The sequence below is a fragment of the Silurus aristotelis genome (assembly GCF_946808225.1).
Source record: "Silurus aristotelis genome assembly, chromosome: 13".
Taxonomy (NCBI): Eukaryota; Metazoa; Chordata; class Actinopteri; order Siluriformes; family Siluridae; genus Silurus; species Silurus aristotelis.
Window position 1 is genome coordinate 17,509,030 of NC_139586.1, and position 21,010 is coordinate 17,530,039.

Genomic DNA, 21,010 nt, shown 5'->3' on the forward strand with positions numbered 1-21,010 from the left:
ACACATGCCACAATTTTATAATGTGTAAATGTATTAAAAATCTGTCTATAAAGTCATTATAGCTTGTGGAAAAATATATTTTCTTCAAATATGACTTGCTGATTAAAAAGATAGGTCCATTTAATATTGCATTAAAATCTACTAATTAAATGTGTTACTTACTTGCTTAAAAAAAGAGAACCAAAAGAAAAAGAAAAAAAAACAATCATGAATGAATATTGGGCATTTTTGAGCATTATATAATTTTCAAGTCATTAAAAAAAAAAAAAAAAGAAAAAAAAATGTATACAAAAGAACAGGAATGGAACATACCCCTGTATTCCCTTTAAATCAAGTCCTGGTTTTGACTACTGTGCATACAAATGACATTTTGTGTAATGTAAACTAAATGACCTACAAGGGGATATTGCTTTCGTTGACTTACATGTAATATATCACAGTTGGAAAAGCCCAGGGCATATCTGGAGATAGTGAAATATATTGGCTAGGTGTATGTTATATAAAATTGATTGAATCAGGGTGCAGAATGATAGTTGAATGTTGAGAGCTTATTGCTTTCTCAAATGAGCTTCTGTCATGAAAACTGTAATCTGTAAAGATTACACAGGCTTAGGCCCTTGTGCTTATGTCCAATCTGTTAGCTGCACAAGGCCAACGCTTAATCTACATGTTGAGTCGCTTTAGTTTTATTATTTGAAGGAAGACTTTGAATATGCTGTGGCTCTCTGAAAACAAAGGCACCCTCGTAAATGTTGCCTGCTTGAAGGGCAAAAATGACAGCGCAGAGATCTATGCCGTACTTAACAGCAACCATTTCTTATGGCTTCGCTTCTCACAAAACCGCATTTCCACCTGAGTTCCCTGACCACTCTCCGATTTTCATTTGACCCTGATCCAATCTGCCACCTGAGAGAGGCCATGAAATCAAGCTGCCGTGTAAGGCTATGAAGCAGTTTTACCGTCCACTATTATGCAGGGATCCTGCGCAGGAGCTTCCTGGATACGGCAAGCTAATGTTTAACAAGGAGCGCATGAAAGCGTTTGGCAGATGACCTGTAACGGTGAATGAATCAGAGCTGTGACTGTACGCAGGTGTTTAGTTTCCCGTCTCCTGGTTGGGGTGGAGGGGAGGGGAGGGGGTGGATATTTGACTGGCTCCTCTAGGACTCAGGCATTTGCATAGATAAACCTCACTCTTTTGATGCGTAATAGTTAAAGTGCTGAAAGAACAGACACCACCTATGAGACGAGAGCAAGAGATTAGATAAAAGAACACTGGAAAGTAGCCTGATTGTCAATACTCCAGAATGATGGTGAAAACAAGAGCAAATACACATATAGAATGATGCAGAACAATGCTTAAACATGTTCATTAGCTATTTATTTGCAATGAGATGATTGTAATGATGATGGTGATGATGATGATAAATCTTTTTCACACATAACCCTTACTCGCAATCCTTTTTGTCCTACTTCATTTTTCTCTCATACTTCCAAACTGGTGTAATGATTACAGTTTAAATATGCTGTCAGAGTAGAATTAGGAGGAAGATCACATGCCTGGGCAGAACTATGCTGGGATTTTTACATTTCTTGCATATGAGAAATCGACATTAGGAATAATAAACACAATCAGGTGATACACAACACTTAGTAAATTTGAAAAGTACACTCTTATAAAAAAAAAAAAAAAAACATTTTGCAATATATAAAACCCTTAAGAAAGCATCTCAGGAACTTTTGCAAGGGTTATTACACAAGACCACTTCCTCAACCAAATTTCAAAAAGAACTGTGAATGCTATTTTTATTGGAATTGTAAAAGTGTGCATGGGATTCTGCCGTTAATACAAAATGATAAAAGACCACTTTGCTTTAACTTCACTCCCACTCTCTTACTTACCTTCAGTAACTGCTTCATCCAGCACAGAGTTGTGGTAGACCATGGGAAACCCTGAGCATAAAGTGGTTGCTCAGTGGTTATGATTTTGCACTTTTGATCAAAAGATCATGAGTTCAAATCCCAGGACCACCAAGCTGCTGCTCTGGGCCCTTGACCATTAATACTCAAATGTTCAGTTGTATTATTAGATAATTGTAAATAGCTGTATGTAGATAATTGCATCTCCCCAATGTCATAAAATTATGAATAAAATGGAAACATGTTCTGGATGGGACATAAGTCTGTCAGAGGGCATTGCTTTAGGTAAACCCAATGCATTCTGATGATAATAATAATTATTATTACTATTAATAAAATTTCAATACATTTGCAACCACTTTCATCAATGGACATTGTCACAAAGCAGCTTTAAAGAAATCTGAATATAGAATTGTAATTTACTCCTAATGAACAAGCCAGAGGCAAACATTGCAAGGAAAAATGGCCTGAGGTGACAAGACAAACCTTAAAAAAAATCAGACTCAAAAGAGAACCCAATTCTTGTGTCGGTGACACACGATAGTGCGATTATACGTAAACATTTTCTCTTTTAAGTTACTTTTACATTTTAAATACATAGCAAATATACATGAAATACTTTTTAATAATTTAAAATGCACCTAAAGCAAAGTGCTGTCCCTTTAGGATACAATCAAATATACATGTTATTTTTATGCATGAATGATTATAAAAAAAAAAGAGAATATTTATATATAATATTATAATTATAATATAACATATAATATTATTCATCCAAATCAAGCTCAAGTAATCTTCAAGTAACTTGGATATTGCCAGATCATAGGGATAGGCTTATAATTATATGTATTGACACATATTGACCTTATAATGAGAAATGCCCTGACAGTGCATAGCCTGTGTATTTACTGAACAAATACTAGCACCAGCGTTTCTTATAAAACTAAACATTGTTTTAAACATTAGGTTGATAAAGTTACTCACTGGTCGTGCGCCTTCATTATGGATAAACTTATAGGCGCTCGTGTAAATTCAAATTTAAAATGAATAAAAACCTATTTATGATTTTGAAGCTGATTTGGACCAATGTCTATTAAAATAAATTGAACTGAACTTGTCACGCGGCTGAAAATCATTTCTCGCGTTCTCTCCAGACAGACGGACTGAAACCGCGACGTAACCTGCGTTCATGTTTGAACCCGGGCAGCTCCGCCTCCGGCGCGTTCCTATTGGACAATCCGGGCGACGTTGTCCCGTGAAGTCATCCCCACGGCCGCGTGGCCACGCCCCCTCTCGCCGGCCTCTGGGGTGGATGACGCCACCCGGCGGCTCCGCCCTCTCGCGCGAACCCGACGCCTCGCGTTCATTTCATTCCTGCTCTCATTCCGCGCATTCTTCGCATCTCTCGGTGTGTCGGCGATCCGCGCTCCCGCGCATTCCCGCCCGGCCCTGACGCGCCACAATAACTTTACGCACTTTGCAAAATAAATTCTCACACATTTAGGAGGAAAAAAAAAATTATCCCAAAACTATCCAAAGCAAAGGGGCGGAGCAGTAAAAAAAATTATATCGGTGACGGACGTTAAGGTAAGTTTTAACGCTAATAAACGGGTCAATGTGCAAACTTGTGCGTCGTCCATTGAAAAAAAAATGGAGCGCAGATTTAGGGAGAAAATTAAAACCCCGAGCCACGTATATGAGCCAGAGAGGACTGTGTGGAAGTGTTTTCAGCCGGATTGAGTTCGCTCATCCAAGGTTTTCTCGAAGCCGCCGCTGCAACAGGGTGCTTTCACTTTGTAAAGGCACTGAGTCAGGGCTGTCTGACATGGCACCCAAAATCTTTGGCATTTTTCGCATTTTTTTGCCGTAACAAGCCGCGCCATTGCTGCGCGCTCCTCTTAAGCTCGGTTCGCTCCGTAAAAAAAAAAAAACCTCAACCCAAGCAAAGCGTTCCCCGTGTTACCGGAAACGTTTGGACGGTAAATGATTTGGACAGGTTTTTCCCCCGGACAGGATGACGGATCCAAAATGTTGCTGTTTTCTCTCCCACAGTTCGTCCTGCCGGAAGTTGCAGATCTCCTCGGAGCGGGGCGAAACCACAGCGCCGGCCAGAGACTTGTTGCTTTCGCGTTGTTTTTTTTTCTTCGCCTTCTGCTTCTTTGAAAACCCTCACCGTAAGTAGCTCTCACGTTTCCTTTTTTTTTCCTCCTCTTTTTTTTTACACCCTCCTCTCCATCCACCAGAGGACATCCACCATACGCACTGTTTGCACTCCGTGCGCGTGGATTCGGTGTTTATATAAAAACAGGTCGCAAACATGATCCACTTCCAATGGAGCCGTGTCTTTATTTATTTATCTATCTATCAACAATCCGCTCTTTTCCTGCTTCAAACTTCCCGGGAGCGCTCTTTTATTTATTTTTTTTGTTCAACTTGCCAATCTGTTGCGTTTGAGGACAGGAAGTACAGGGTTTTGGTGAACTCCTGCACAGGATAGATTTCTCTCGCTTTATTATATTAACTCGTAATAAATCAGGAGCGCTTTATTGACAGTCAGGAATAAGCGCTCAGCCTTCGGCTTGTCATTTCCTTTGTTGGGAATTGCCCGCCTTCTTCTCTCCTCTGTGCACTAATGTCGAAAGACCATCTTATGGGGGTGTTTTATTATCTTTGTTTTTTCCTCCATGTCTAAGCGAAACCGCACGCTATTGCCAGGAGACGCAGTGAGGTTTACATTGTATCTGGAGAAAGAGAAATAAAGAGAAATGATCCACATTGCGCGGTGAGCCGCTGGCGCTGGGTTACAGTGTAGCACTGTAGCTAACATTCAGTCCCCAAAAAGTGTCACTCCTTCTAGAGTTTCTCCTACAAAACAAGAGGACGAGTGTTTCCCACACGAAGCTGATGTACTTCCTGGGTACAATTCGTGAAATAAGTAGAAGTTTTTACGTTTTGTTTAACCAAATTAGGAAAAGAAGTAGATACTTAGCATTAGGAGATGAACAGAGAAGGCCCGTAGAGGAGATCCAAGCTTTGCTCGAGTTTTTTCCCCCCTTGTTTTCGCTAAGCTAATGCTTAGTTTTGCCCTGTCCTCTCCTGTCCAGTTATAAATCAAATGTATATTTTATAAATAGTTTTGTTTTTTTAAGCTGAATGAACTCTTTTTGACTATAAAGTGTTAAGTAATCTCACTTAGTGATTCATTAGAAGAAGGAAAAAAAATGGCTAAACAATTTAATTGAACTTTATTGCTCCTGCTGACTCAGAAAGGATTTCAAAAGTAAGTAATAGTAATACTATTATAAATATAATAGTATTTTTTGCTGTAATACTTCATTTCGAAATTGCGCTCTCGAAGGAAACACTCAGCAGAGAGGACTTGCTTTACTGTCCCACTCACTCAGCTCTCCGAAAACAAGTTCCACTATTGTGCGATTTGGGACTAAGCCTCCGTTCTCACAGTTAATTATTGCCTTATATTTCACTGTGGCCTTCATTTAAAAAAAAAAAAAGAAAGTAAGTCCAGCAAGAGACAATGTGTTGTTTGTCCCTGTAACTGGGCCGTCATTATCGACTACAGTAAACAGATTGAGACTTGACCGCTGACGTGACCTTATCTTGGAAAGCAAATCTGCTCTTTGAGAATGGATCGAACAGGAGAATACCAAATGGTTTCACAGCTCTACGTGAAGACCTGTTGAACATGCGAGCTGTGGACTTTAAGCTCGCAGGTTTTGAAGGCGTGCGCAAGAGACGCCGTCATTATCCGAACATGCTGTGACACTTATAAGCCGATGGCATGTGTATGTACAGATTTGACATGTTTATACCCAAAATGTCCTCATACATGTAAAGTATATGGGTGTAATGGTACACTCACCAGACACTTAACTGTTTCATCCAGAGTACATCTTTTTTACATTTTTTATTTTACTTTTTTGTTTTGCAAGTTTCTTTTAGATGAACATTTTGAAGGTACACTTTATTCAAGAATGCCACTGAATGTGCAAGAGATTTATTCTTAGATCACCAAAGCGACAAAGATGGATAGAGTTGAATACCGTTTTATTTTCTTCCGTGCATATTTAATAGTATAGCATCCCTTTGCTTTCAAGTTCAATAAAAATGCTGACCTCATAAACCCCAAAGCAGGCGTGTAAAGTAAAAGAAAAACAAAGTGCTACTGTGTTTTTTTTTTTTATTTTTTTTTTATTTTATATATTTGTTTGCGTACTGGTTGTGTCTTAATATTTTGTATTTATTGCTTGATTGATAGTAATTAGGCATCAATACAATGTAAAGTAATATTAGGATATGCATTACATCTTCCATAGACATAGACTACAGCTTTAGAATTGTGTGTGACTGTTTTAAAGCTGTCAAAGATGTGATGTGTCTGTGGGGAAAAGAGGCTGCTTCTTAAATGTAAGCAAAGGATTTGATTACATCCTTTAGAGCGAATAACTGAGAAACCGAGAATTTCTGACTTTAATAATAAATCTGAATCGGCAGTGAAAACTTCCATCATTTCTATATTTTCTGTCTGAGTGGTGCTTGTGACCATGGCGGGAGAGAAAAAGAATGCAGTCTTTCAGTTGTGAAATGGGAAGAGAATAGGTGCATTGCTCTGACATAGTGGATTGGGTTACCTCTGGGAATGGAGCATTGTGGGGGAATGGACGCAACACAGAGAGACCCTATTGTCTTTCCTGTTGCTGAGCCAGGGAGGAGTGTGTGTGTGCGTGTGCGCTCGCACAGTAAGCTGTTGAGCTGCTGAAGGCAAATAGTGCCGTGCTCAAGTTGACATCTGGTTTAGTCGCCTTCTGCACCTGTAAGGGGGGAAAAAATGCAAATATGAACGTTACTCTTAGTGCTTCCAGGACGCAGGCTAACGGCCATTTGTCAAAGCTGAGGCTGGCGCTTACTGTCTACACCAGGCCATTGTTATGCCAGCAACAGGCGGCACTGGCCGTGGCACCATATGGCTCTTGTATGCTTCAGATAAGATATCTACTTACTTAACTTATCAATGGCATTTTAATATGCCTCATATTTCAGTTGCCAGCTGTTTGTTGCTCGGCATGAATTAGCTTTTTTTCTTCTTTTTTCAGTATTTAAATCATTTGAATGTGTGATTAATACATATCCAAGATTGGATTCATATTTTAGGAACCTGTTGTTAAATGTGCACTAATTATATTATTAATAATAATAATAATAAGTGTGTGTGTGTATATATATATATAATGTATGTCTTAAAAAAAAAAATCAGAATTTTGTTAGAAATCACACTGAGTGTATGTCTAGCCATACAGAAATTCCAGTACACAGTTATTTCAGTGGAGAATGTTTACTGTTAGGATCCACCAGGGAAACTGTGTTCCGTAAGTTATCTTGAATCAAAATCAAATAATTAGCTACGGTTTGAAGTGGCGTATCACCCACCCAAATAAGTTGTTAGAAAAATACTCAGCAGATTGTTCTGTTCTATGGAAATGATCAGCGAAGCAATGTGATGCATCTCTATTCAAAGCACACTTACTGTTACCAAACTGAATTTTTTTTATTTCTTAAAGGGTTTATTACTTTTATACATCAGCAACTCACAACAAGATTACGTAAGAAGTGATACTTTTATTAGTTTGTAGTTGCATTTAATATTATAGAAAGGTCCATGAAACAAGTTAGTTAAAATTTTATTCATCATAACAGCTATAATATAATCCCCCCCTCTCCCTTCCTCTCTCTCTCTCTCTCTCTCTCTCTCTCTCTCTCTCTCTGTTTCGCTCTCACTCTTTCACTCTCTGACAGCAAAAAAATAAGAAAAAATAGTGCAGCCTGTTAAGTGAGCATGGCAAAAGATAAGTGCACAATGGAAACCTTAAAGAAACAGCTTTACCTTGAAGCACTGATATCGACTGATAGTTTTCTTTTGTAAACGTTAACCATATTTGATCGTTTGTTTCTCATTGTCATAGTTTTATTGTTAGTGCTGAAGTCTACTTATTGTCAGGCTTAAATTCTCAAGGTCCATGTAAATAGTTTTTTACTACCAAAGCGATAATGTTACAAAGCAGGCATTAACATTATAACAGCAAACCCCGTTATTTGAATTACTGATGGTGCCACTGTCCAAACTGCTGTATGAGAAAATTAATCAACAGCTGACCAATCAGATTGATGAATTCAGTGAGCAAAACTCCTATGACGATTCGAACTGAATGTAAAACTAAATGAGCGTGTTGAGCTGTTTTTGGTGCTCTTTCATCTGTGTCTATTCTTTTCTTTTATTGATTTGAAATCATTTCTATCCACTTAGTGAGCAGCAAGCAACAAATATATTTCATAATGGCTGTGTGCAAGGAGCTGAGGGTTTACCTCAACACGTATGAATGAACCACACACAAGCGTACGCACCGCTTTTAGAAGCAGCTAACTCGCTTTTCCTCCCGTCCTGCGGTCACAGGACAACGTGAACTGCTCAACCCTGCTGGGACGGAACCCAACACAAACAGCCACGTCCTGTCTGCTTTATTCACAATCCACATCACTTCCTATTAGAATGTATCTGCGGTCAGAGCAGAATCGGTGAGATTGGCGGGTAAAAAAAAAAGAACGGAAAGTATTAAACGAAGATGCTGATTTTAAACCTTGACAAGATTGCTGCTCGGAATGAGACAGGATTTTCCCCAATTCTGACTTTCATAATATATATTTCATATTATTTGGTGGATGTGCAAGAGTGATGCTATTTCTGTCCTTTTTCATCAGCACATTTCCCAGCAGTGAGGGCAGCTGGTCTAAATAAAGGTCTGAACTGATCAAAAGTGTTTAACATACAGAGATTTGTTCACTCTTTCCAGAAGAGCACAGACTTTTATTACACCTGGTATAAAGGTCTCATGTAAGATCCTATATAACCCTAAAAAAAAAAAGTTGGGACACCATGTAAAATGTACACATATATTTTATTCACAGAAGAACACAAAACAAATCAAATGTTTCAACAGGAAATGTAGAGTTTTAGGAAAAAAAACGGGTCTCAAAAAAGTTGGGCCAGGGCCAGGTTAAGCTAACTTTGTAGCATCCCCTTTTCTTTTAACAGGCCATATACATTTGGGAACTAAGGAGACCAATTACTAAAGTTTTGGGAGAAGAATAGTGCTCTATTCATGTTTATTAGAGGATTCGAGCTGCTCAACAGTCCTGGGTTTTCTTTGTTTCATAATGCACCAAATGTATTCAGTTGGTGAAAGGTCTGGACTGCAGGCAGGCCAGTTCAACACTCGGCCTCTTCTACTACAAAGCCATGCTGTTGTAATAGACGCAGTATGCGGTTTAGCATTGTCTTGCTGAAACATTCAAAAGCTTTCCTGAAAACGACGTTGTCTGGATGGTAGCATATGTTTGTCTAATACCTGTGTATATACCTTTTAGCATTTATGGTGCCTTTCCAAATGTGCAAGCTGTCCATTCCATAGGCACTAATGCAGCCCATACCATCAGAGATGAGGCTTTTGAACTAAACCCTTTATAACAAGCCGGATGTATAGTCCTTTTCTGCTTCTGACGAAGCAGCATCCATGGTTTTCAAAAAGAATTCCAACTTTCGATTTGTTTGACCATAGAACAGTTTTCCACTTTATGGATCATGTTCATATATGGCTTCTTCTTTGCTTGATGGAGTTTTAACCTTAATTTGTGATTGACATGGCAACGTGTGTTTACTTGGGGTATAACTGTACACAAAATTCACGGTTCGGTACGTACCTCAGTATTTAAGTCACGGTTCGGTAGAATTTTGGTACAGTTAGGGGCAAGAAATGTCAAACATAATTTTGCTAAATAAATAAGTTTATTATTATTAACATTTGTGATCAGCATTTAAACAGTAAATGTTTAAAACAATACAAAAAAAATGCCTGCTTGGTTAAGTAACATGTAAAATTATATTTTATACAAATAAAATAGAATAAATAAAAGTAAAAACTTGATTGAATTCGATGAATTAATTAAATAGAATAAATAGATGGAAAATTGTAATTACAATTATTTGTTAGACCCCATAAAGTTGACATTGGTTAGGCCCCATTTGGGTAATATGTGTGTGTGTGTAACATTTTAATATTTCAATTTCTAAAGATATGATCTACTCAACATTCACTCCCTCAATATGCAGAATTTTCAGGATTTACTCCTTTTAAGAGAAATTCTTAAAGCTGGTCATAAAATTCTAACAGATCCATAGTGCTAGTGTTAGCAGCTAGCCACTTCCTGGTTAACTGGATCCAGTAACACTGGATTTTTCTCTGTTTTTATGTCTGCGCAGAACAAATCTTATTTCCGCTACAGAGTGAGCAGCCACAGTGACACTGACTCTTGTTTCTTTTTATATGTGCAGTACCATTTTAAAAATATAAGCACATTTGTAAGTCACCATGCTAACTCCTTTGGTTAGTCTTTCCAGTGAAGCATGTATTCAGATGACCTGCTAATGGGTTTGATCTAAAACAAATCATCAGTTTTTAAACAAACTTATGTAGTCTGAGTCAACTCGAGTGCACACAGTCATTAAAGCAAAAGAACATAACAAACACTAAGCATTTATGAAACTCATGTCAATATTTTTTAGGATAAATCGAATTTAACTTGTTGCTGGGTATTATAGCCTGTGTTTGGGAATGTTTGTTAAACAGAATTTTGGCATTTTTATTGGTGCTGTATTTATACATACATAAACACTGAAATGAAACAACTCTATCTATAGGTAGATATATAGATGGATATATAGATAGTCAAACTGTGAGCATATGAAGAGGTTTTGCCACACAAGTGCCCACACATAGAACAAGCCACTAAAATGTAAAACCACTAAAACTGATTTTTCATTTTGTAGAATGTACTTCTGATTGGAAGCTGTATGTAATTCAGAAAAATTAGTTGTTTGTTTGCGTTAAGGTTTTTACAACGACTTAATAAATTCTCAGGGCTAGCGAACGATATGATTACACATTATTAAGATTAATTAAGTGTTCCATGCGGATCTGGCTTTGCCTTGTTTTGCCTGAATTTGTCTCCTGAGCTATTTTTCTTACATCAGTTTTGCATTTGGGGCAACACACCAGTCTAACTCTCATATTTGGCTTAATACAATTATATTATGAAGTGTGTGTGTGTGTATGTTGTGTGCATTTGCGCACACATTCCTAAAGATGCTTTGTCTGCTGGTGTTAAGAATGTACACCAACACAAGTGTTCTTTTTTGGACTTGTTGCCAAGGTTAGGCGGCTTTTGACGATCCAATTTTCAGGAAGTGCTGAGTGCTGATCCCCACCCAAAAAAAAAAAAAAAACATGCAAATGAATGTTTATTTAGTTTAATAGAGAGTCATTTACTTGTCAATGTTGATAATAGCGAGGTTATTGGTCACACAGTTGTTAATGGGATTTAAACCTTGAGAATTCTGAATGCAGTACTGTGCACATTTGCTTGAATATTGCATAGCAGAGCCCTTCATACACAAACCAAATTAGTGCTTAGCAGCAGCACTGTCAGTTTTTCCTCTCTGTCATTCACAGTAGCAGTGCAAAAGGGGAATGGTTTATCCACAATTCTGCTTCTCAGATTTTCAGCTTTATTGTATCAGATAGCGATGCGCTCGTCTGTTAGATAGTTGAATCATTTCATTGCATAACAAGGAAAAAAATCTATTTCATTGCAGTGTCAAGATAAATACGGCTTCATGGTGCATGTATGAATGTGAGTATGCATCACTGGGTGTTTGTGAGTGAGCAGAGGATATGCGAGTAAACCCCGGCTCTCTGATGCTACTTGTGACTGCCACCTACTTGAAACGGATTTCCCATAAAGAGGTGAAATTGGTAGTAAATGTAAATGTGTGGCTATAAAATGCTGCCAAATGCCTGTGTATATTTTGGCCTTTAAAAGCCTTCTTTGGGGGGAGTGTAATTTACTTTATCGCCCTCACTTGTATAACAAAAGACTAACATTTTATGTTTATTAACTAAGCATATTGGAGCGAAATATATTCTGGATACGCAATCTGTATAACGATATGTAGTTCACGTTTAGGAAAAATAAATTACTTCTTTACTTGACACTTACAACCTTTTTGTAAATGCTAAATAAAGAAATGTCAAAATAAGGTCTCATTTACACAAAAAAAAGCTTCTACACTACAACCACTGTGTTATCTGTTTAATAAGTTTATTATAACTCTTAGGATCTATGGATGTCCCTGTGAATTAGCTGTTACTATAGAAACTAAGTTTTACAAAGAATACTGTAATATAAACATTTCAGACCAAGCAGCTGTTATAGAGAACACACCAACAGATCCTGAGCACTAACATTCAAGAATATATACTTAAAATACACATTTTTTACACTCCTGAACCCCTTCTGCTCTTTTTTTTTTGTTTAACTACAATTTAGTTTCTTATAATTAAAACCAGACATCATTTATAATTAAAGGTGCATAGAACAACAATTAGTTCAAATCACAGACTGCTAATGTTATTGTTTATTTATTTATTTCCCGTTTACTCTGGCTAGTTTTCACCTTAAAAGGTTTCATGGCCCAAAGTTTTTCAGTAGACACACCATGAAAAACAGTATCGAATCTATGAATCATTAGATGACTCAGTTCCAGAAGTTGCCATAAACCTCAGAGTTCTTGGCCACAGCTGAAAGCAGGAAATCCAGGCTTCAATAACTTCCTTTCCCAGAGCAACCATCACCGGGAAGATGTACGCCTGTGCAACAAAGCCGCTCACTCGCTTCATTTAGTCAAACTGTTTATAATTTGTGGTCCGTATTCAAGCGGCTGAGCATCCGGGCCTCACTGGCACTGTGTTCCCCGTTCCAGTGTCGCCATAAATTCCAGGCAGACCTTTCATTAATGGCCGCCACATTGTTATTGTGAGCGGCTGAGTCCTAGAGCCGGCCTATGATTCGGGCGATGGAGGATCTCTCGCAGCATTAGCATGCACAGAGACGAGCTGAACTCTGTGGTGCTGCTGTAGCTTTAGTAAACACTGACATTGTGATTCAACTTGACTTCCAAACGCTATGGACATAGACACGCAGAGCTGCATCGTTTTGTCTTTTTGTGTGTCTGGCAGCTTGCTGTTATGGATGCAAAGCTTTTCTTTGGCTGTGCTGTTTGAAAAGTTCTGAAAAGAAAAGCAGGACTGGCTTTTTGTTTTGTTTTGTTTTTACCAAACCTTCTAGTGTGCTTGTGTTTTGGTAAAGAAATCCATGGCAAAGAGTTTAAAAAGTTAGCAAAAGTTGCTAAAGTTGGCTAGTTTGGTATTTATTTATTTATTTATTTATTTATTTATTTATTTATTTATTTATAACAATAGGATTGAGCCTAATGTTTGCTAGCTTGCTGTCAGCCTTGATGACTAGTTTTCCACAAAGTATTAGCCAGGTTATGCTTAGCTTTCATGTCACTGTTTACAAAATATTATTATTAGCCTAATATTTGTTTTTTTTGCTTGTTTTCTATGTTGATGTAATATTATTTAGTCTAATTTTAGCTAGATTGCTGTCATCAGTTACTAGTTTACACAATATAATAGGTGTTGGCTTAATGACTAATCGTTAACTAGATTGCTAGCTTTTAGCTCCTGTTTTGCACAATATTATAATTAGCCTAATGTTAGCCAGCTTGCTCTTGATATTTCCTACCAGTTATATCCTTTTTGAATAAATTTTTATTTTTGAACCTAACTTACTAATGTAATTGAAAAATATTTAGGACATTTTATCCAGTAGCTTGTTAGTGCTATCGGGTACTGGTTTACAGAGTGTAATAGTAGTTAGCCTGCTAGCGCCATTGTTAGTGTTTTACACAATACATTAGACTGCTTGTTTGTGGAATTAGTGGCTTGTTTATAGAATATGCTCTCGTTTAATCTTAGCTTATATATAATTTGGCCAAATCTTGGTTTATACAGTATTACAGTAAACCAAACGTTAGTGTGCGCTAAATTTAGGTACCTTGTTAGTGCCGTTGACTACTACTTTTTTATGCATTACATTAAGTTAGCCTAATGTTAGCTAGCTTTGTAATTCCTGATGTATTTTTATTCATTTTTCTTATAATTATGCTACTATTAACTATTTTGATAGCAACCTAGATTCCTAAAAAAGTAGTATAGTTGGAATAACATTAACTAGCTTGATAGCCATTGCCCCAGAAGTGCTTTACGCTGTATATCAGTTAGCCTCGTCTTGATTAATAACATCAGTTGCAGGATTGCATGACCTTTGGGCTACCTAGCTAGTGCTAAGTTATAAAACAGTGTGTATAAATAGTAATTTAATTAGTGATAAATGGAAATAGATAAATTAAATATTAAGTTCGTCTGTAGATAAAACGACAGTTAGCAAAAATGTATCATGGTTTTCAGAGGGTGTCAACTTATGGTCAAGTTTTTTTAATATTATTTTTAATAGAACTAATATTTATGTGTTGTATTTTTTTAATAAATACATTGAGTGCATGTAGTGGAACATATAGATGACAGATATTTTTCCAAAGACAATTTTCCCATAGCAATAATCCCCCCTATGACCTGACACTGAATGTCACAGTGATGTTTCCATGGATGTGGCCCCCGCCGATGTCATGAAACCACTACACATGCACACATCACTATATGACTTGTGCCATTAGCACTTCAATAGGAAGAAATGAGTCACAACAGATGGAGGATTTTTCTTATCATGGAGGAACTTAATGGGTAGGGCGTTGGGGGAGGGTATGTGGCCAAGTCAGATATCTTTTTCTTGCTCATAAGTGTCCAAAGATCTCTTATCTTCTCCTGTGCTTATTTACAGCTTTAATTTCCTGTGTTTTATAAGCGCTGCCTTATCCTTCCCGAGTTGTGCCGCAACACGCCCGCGTAACACTAAAGCAATGCTGGAATGTCGCCTATTTCTGGAATGTTTTGCCTTTTATAAAGGACCGTAAACACGCCCGCTCATTCTGACTGCAGTTAGGCGCATTGCAGCTAATCACCTGGTGTAACTTTCTCCCCGCTGGACAGCGTATCCCATCCAATAGCGTTATATTTTAGTCATGTCGTGTCATGCTTGCTGCATGTGAGAATAGAAAACACTTCAGGAGTGGAGTATTGAGCTCCAGCGTCCAGCTTGTGAGCCGTAAAAAAACAGAGCAGCGTCCCCGCGGCCCAGTCTGCAGCAGCGGTGTAATGGGCTGAACAGTGTGCCTGATTGTTGCATGTCGCGGGCAGGTGGAGAAAGCTGTTTTGACAGGCCCTGTAAATCAATCCCGCATCCCGGCCAACAGAAATTGATCCCAGAGTGGCCTGTAGTAGCAGCAGGGATTGGGTCTGAGGGTTTGAGCTGGATGGCATCAGACGGATTCACTGCATCCAGCTCGGTGGGTTTAAAGAGGTATGAAATAAACGCTCCGTTGCTGCCAGTAGGAAAAGAATTGCTGGCTGTCCACTCCACTAGACTTTTACTTTGTGATTTGAGCTCTACTAAGAGCACCCGAGACATGTTTACAAAGCCAAGAGGAACATTCCAAATCCTCTATCTAAACAACTAGATTGCGTAGATTGTACCTTTTCTCTCTAACACTTAATATTTTTATATTTTGATGAATATCATGATGCAACAACTTCACATTGCATCAGATACACATTGCTGTTTTGAAATCACAAGGTTTTAGAGTTGTGTTTTGGACTTGAAATAGTATAGTATAGTATAATTATATAATTTCATCATTTCATTTATTTATTTATTTATATATATATATATATATATATATATATATATATATATATATATATATATATATATATATATATATATATATATATATATATATATATAAAACCCCAGTAAAATAAAAGTTTACTCTAAATGCACACAAGTAATTAATTCAGTTGTACACGGAGAAATTAAGCAAAAGTGCCAGGGTTTTGCATTATGAAGGAAAATGTATTTATTTTAAGCAACAAAAAGACCTAATATTTACTTCAAATTCAATATCTGTTAAAAAAACAACAAAAAAAAAAAACTTATAGTAGATACTCAAGTCGATAATGCAAGCTCTGAGTAATTTCTAAAGACATTGTATGAGTTTACATTTTGTAAATTTTTTTACAATCAATTAAGTTATTGATCTTAAATAGATGTTATTAAAATTATATTAATCTCAAACTGTATCTTTATCATTTTTTATTTAATATGCTTGCGATTATGGATGTACTTGGTGATGCACAGTATGTAGTTTTTAAGACATTTGCATCTCGCTATGAATATACAAAGCTGGTTAATACTTGCACTAAACCCAAAGGTAACAGGAAGTTGCGTCATTACAGAGTATAGTTTCAGCGTTACAGTGGTAATTAACTAGCTGCAGCAGTACACTTCCAAAATACTCTGTGCGCCTTGCATTCTGGTAATTACCAGGTAATTGCAGTTCTTCTCTTTGAGACTTTAACTACTCCGGTCTTTATGGAGTTAAAGAAAGCCATTCACGGAATGATCACTGCACCTTCTGAGATAATCACACAAAAGGAGTCGGCACGGAAAATTACATTTCGGACCTCTCCTCTTTTATTTCATTACCCCGGCCTTGTGCGAAGACTGAAATTGGGTCTCTTAATTTAAGGAGCCACATTCCAGCTCGGCCTCGACCGTAGCGCTTCTTGTAATCCGTTGATAAGTGTCATCTCCCATAATGCCGTGTCACAGCCACTGCTCGTCTCTCGCTGAGGCATTCACTTGTTGCCCACACCCCCTCCTCTTTATCGCGCTAATAAGACTATTTCCATGGAGCCAGAGTCAGCCGGAGAGGAGTGCACAATTATCTCTTGAGGTTGCGACAGTTTCCACAGGTGCCGTTCCGGCCTCATAGAAGCTGTGATCATTAGTGTTCGAACAGACCCTTCGCTTTTTGACAAGCTCGTGACTAAAGCCAAAGACGAGTCCGGGTCAGCAGGAGAGCCACTTACCGCACATTTTTCAATGGTGTTACTACGCTGTTGCCAGAGGCGCCAGAGTCCATGTTCAAACGTGAAGTATGAAGAGGTGCATTGTGAAAGCCGTGCGATTCCGAGACCTTATAATTGGAGAGGCTGCATCATCAGGCTGCACACCGGCAGTGGGGTTGTCATCTATTCTCTTATTTTTTTCAATTAAGGATTAGCACATGGCGCTCTGGTTTGCTATAAGTGGCTTTCTTGACAGTTTACAAAAATCATAATTTTGCATTCGAAGGTGATGTTTCCGTGTGCTGTTCTCAATCTGTTTCTCTTTGATTAAAAAACATCACATCAGAAGTGTAAGAAGAGCTAGCTTCCGAAAGCTGGTCAGGCATGTCAGCTTAATTATGAAAACTGGAACAGAAATAAGTACAGTATTTAACTTCACATGCACCACACTGCATGTGAAGAAAGTAATTACTGTCTGGTGTGCTATTACAGGAAAATAATCAGTGGCCGGTTTGTACACTGTTACACAAAGCTACTGTTGCTACCCTGATGTTGATTATTTTCCCATCTTTGGTGTGATTTATCTCTTCAACCACTATAGATTTGCACTGATAATTGCCCTTAATTAAGGTCATAATTTGTATCTGTTTATTGTAGGTAAATGTATATAAGACATGTCCCTGCTAATACTGTCCTGACAACTTGGAGGAAAATGCAAAAGTTACAGCTGACCATTACAAAGCTCTCACACTGGCCACTCCTTTATATACATGTTGGTCATTACTAAAGAGCCGACTACATAATTTGACCAATCAGAATCCAGAAATGAGCTGCATGGAGGTATAACGTTATATACTGCACAACACATTTACAGGATTTAGCTGCCTAAAAGTGCCATTTATTCTGTTTCAGAATCCGTCACTGTAGTTTGGCTCACACTCTCTCCAGCCAGCTTTGTGCACACCGCTTTGTGTTTAAATGATGAGATGGATATAATGATGCCATACAGCCATATGCCTTAAATGAATGAGCAAGTAAATAGGGCTCTTTTTTCCACAGGGCAGACTTTTTGATATGATTCTAATGAATGCAGCACAGCGCACGCTGTCCACTCCACCGCTCTAAAGGACCTGCGTACCTAAGAGCAAAGCAGACGCCAGTACACAAAAGAGACGCACTAGCAGAAATATTCCATTCAAATGCAAACAGCCTCTCAAAAGAGGAGCCTTTCAAAGCATGCATTAATCGAGTTTTCTATCATATTGTGAATTATCATATCGAGTTCATAAAGCTTTACTTAGCACAGACATGGTTCTGGTCTTTAACTGCACACTTTGTTTAAAAGGAACTATAAAGTTTGGAGCATCGAGTTCTACAGGGATCGTCACATGCTTCTCATTTTGAGCCCTACAGCTGATGCTGGTCTTCGCTTTCCACAAGACTGACTGAAAGCTGCAACTAATATTTTTCCTTTTCTCCCTCTTCTCTCTGCTTGATCTTATCCAGATTGAGTTTTGCTGATTGGTCAATTTCTTTTCCCTTAAGAGTTTTGAGGCGGTTTTTGTTCTCGCTTTGCACGCTAGGTTGCCATCCAAATGGTTCACTAATTTAAAACGAGTGAACTGAAAATGGCCATGTTTCCATGAGTTTTGCTTTGCAGACACTCCGAAAAGTAAAATTATGAGGAACATGTAATCTTTAGACCTTTAGCCAAAGTCATAGACTTAGCAGCCACATCAACAAAAAAAAAAAAAAAAAAAAAAAGAATTCCTTCACTTTAAAATATTGCTAATTTTTTTTTTTTCTGTGGGGGAGGATTTTACAATTGAGTGCAAATGTTTGTGTCCAACAAGTTTTTTAGTGGTGGGAAAAAAATTCTAAATAAAAAACGATGCACGAATTCTGTAGCTACTAAAAATAAAGGTAATACGAGTTGCACAGTGAATTAGAGACATCAGACCACGTGCACCACAGGATTGGTGCAATTAAGGAATCATTTAGGCTGTTCACTTGGAGTGGCTTATTGGTCATACCTAATTTGTTTAGGATTGAGAATGTCTCAGTACAAATAGCGTTTATCGTGACATTGTCAGTGAATTGCAACTGTACATTATGTAAGGGCATGCAAACTTTTGCAATCGACTGCTCGCATTTAAATTTGCTAAGTGGTTGGAAACATTTTTTTGTTTCCAACCCCACAAATGGCTGGAATTTTTCTTAAGTCACTGAATAGCTGCCATCTTGTCTTTAGGATATCCATTCCTCTTGCATTAAAGTAAAAGAAACTACAACTTGGATGGGAATCCTGTTTCTGTCTCATTGTTTTTTTTTTTTTTTTTTTTTTTTGACCAATCATTGTGGTAAAAAAAAAAAAATCAGCAGAGCAGAACCAAGAGCAGAAACACGGTCATAGGACCGAATCCTGTTAAACTCTGCTTACTTTTTTTCACATACAAATCCCCAGTCCTGGAACTGTTGGGGTGTGTACGTGTATGCGCACGCGCGAATAGCAGCGAGTTGTGAAAGAGGCGTGTTGGGGCACATCCTAGCCACAGCATGCACAGAACATTATCAGAGAGGGAGTTAGCCTCAGGAGGAGTCAAGCACCTCCAACACACACACACACACACACACACACACACACACACACACGTATGGCAGTGTGTGCTGGAGGCGGAGTTCTTCTAAGCATGTGATTAGTTAACTGGCATCTGAGATTTACTAAGAAAGGGATATTTAAAGGCAGAAAAGCATTTAACCCAACCCACACTTTAGTGCTAAAACAATCGGAATTATTTTTCTTTTGTATGTACATATTCATTTACTTGCCACATTATTAGGAACTGTTCATTCGGTCAGTCATATGATCGGCCGGTCATGCCTTAGCAGCAGGGCACACCTTCAGAGCCTCAGTTCATATTCACATGAAACATCAGAATGAGGTTAAAAATCGGATCTTAGAGATTTCGATCGTGGCATGCCAGATGATCTGGTTTAAGTATTTTAGAATCGATTGACCTCCTGGGATTTTCATTCATTTAGAGTAGTCTCTAGACACAAAAACCTCCACAGAGCAGCAGTTCTGTAGGCGGCAACGACCTGATGAGAGAACTCAAAAGAGAATGGGCAGACTGGTTTGCGCTAAGCCAGACTGGTTTGCGCCAAACTTAGATGCCTATGGTAACTCAAAAACAACCACCCGTTGTATCTGTGGTGAGCAGAAAAGCATTTTAGATCATCTCAAACCTGGAGGTGTGAGGACTACAATAGCTTAAGATCACATCTGCCAGTCTAGAAGAAAAAGCAGAGTCTATTGTGAGCACACACTCGGCAAAACTGGACAGTTGACGATTGGAAAAATGTCACCTGGAACCTGACCCATCTTAGCTCTGGCCTTTTTTTAAATTCAGGAACGGTGTGTTGGAGTGCAAGTTCCCCTGGGCATGGTGCCTAGAAAAGGTGTGTGTGTGTGTGTGGGGGGCATTAATGCAGTTTACAGTACACAGCCTTCTACCCCTCCTGTGCATAGAACAAAGCCTGACATAAAACCCTATTCAATGAAACACGCTGCAAGGCTTTTGAAGGATTTTGTGTAAGGCATGATTCCAGGAATACATTTTCCTCCATTAATCTTTTTTCAAAAGTGGGCAGCTAACTGTATTTGATCCAAAGCATGCAGATGGAATTGCTTTATTTATGGGAGATATGTTTTCATTTATTTTATGAATTATACATAAAGCAGGATGTGTTGTTTAGAGTATTTTCAGATACTATTTTTTTTTCAGGTATGACTATCCTTTTGTATTATTACTGTTCTTTAGAAACCATGTCCTGCTTTTTCATCTAACATTTATTTAGGTCCAACAGGAAACGAGAAGAATTTCTTTTTATGGTTCATATGTATATATGCGTCCGTTATTGTATTAAGAAAAAGATTTGAATGCTGGCACAATGTTTTGTGTTCACACTAATTAGAAGAAGAATAAACAGTGTGTATGAGCGAATATTTCTATGGAATAGACACTAGACTAGATATTTCTTCTATGTTCATCAATAAAAGGACATGTCTCTGAATCGTGATTGAAATGAGG

General features: G+C 38.0%; 1 protein-coding gene across 7 annotated transcripts in view; it reads left to right on the plus strand.

Moving 5' to 3' along the window:
• Positions 1–1,469: 1,469 nt before the first annotated feature.
• tead1b (TEA domain family member 1b) overlaps positions 1,470–21,010 on the plus strand; it is a 68,701-nt gene continuing 49,160 nt past the window's right edge. Inside the window, exons 1-2 of one of the 7 annotated variants that reach the window (XM_083558860.1) lie at positions 1,470–3,507; positions 3,973–4,094. The gene's annotated coding sequence lies outside the window, so the exon portion shown is untranslated. Of the gene's footprint in view, positions 3,508–3,972; positions 4,095–16,586; positions 20,379–21,010 lie in introns of those variants that run through there. The other 6 variants (XM_083558861.1, XM_083558859.1, XM_083558865.1 and 3 more) reach the window with 6 other exon arrangements.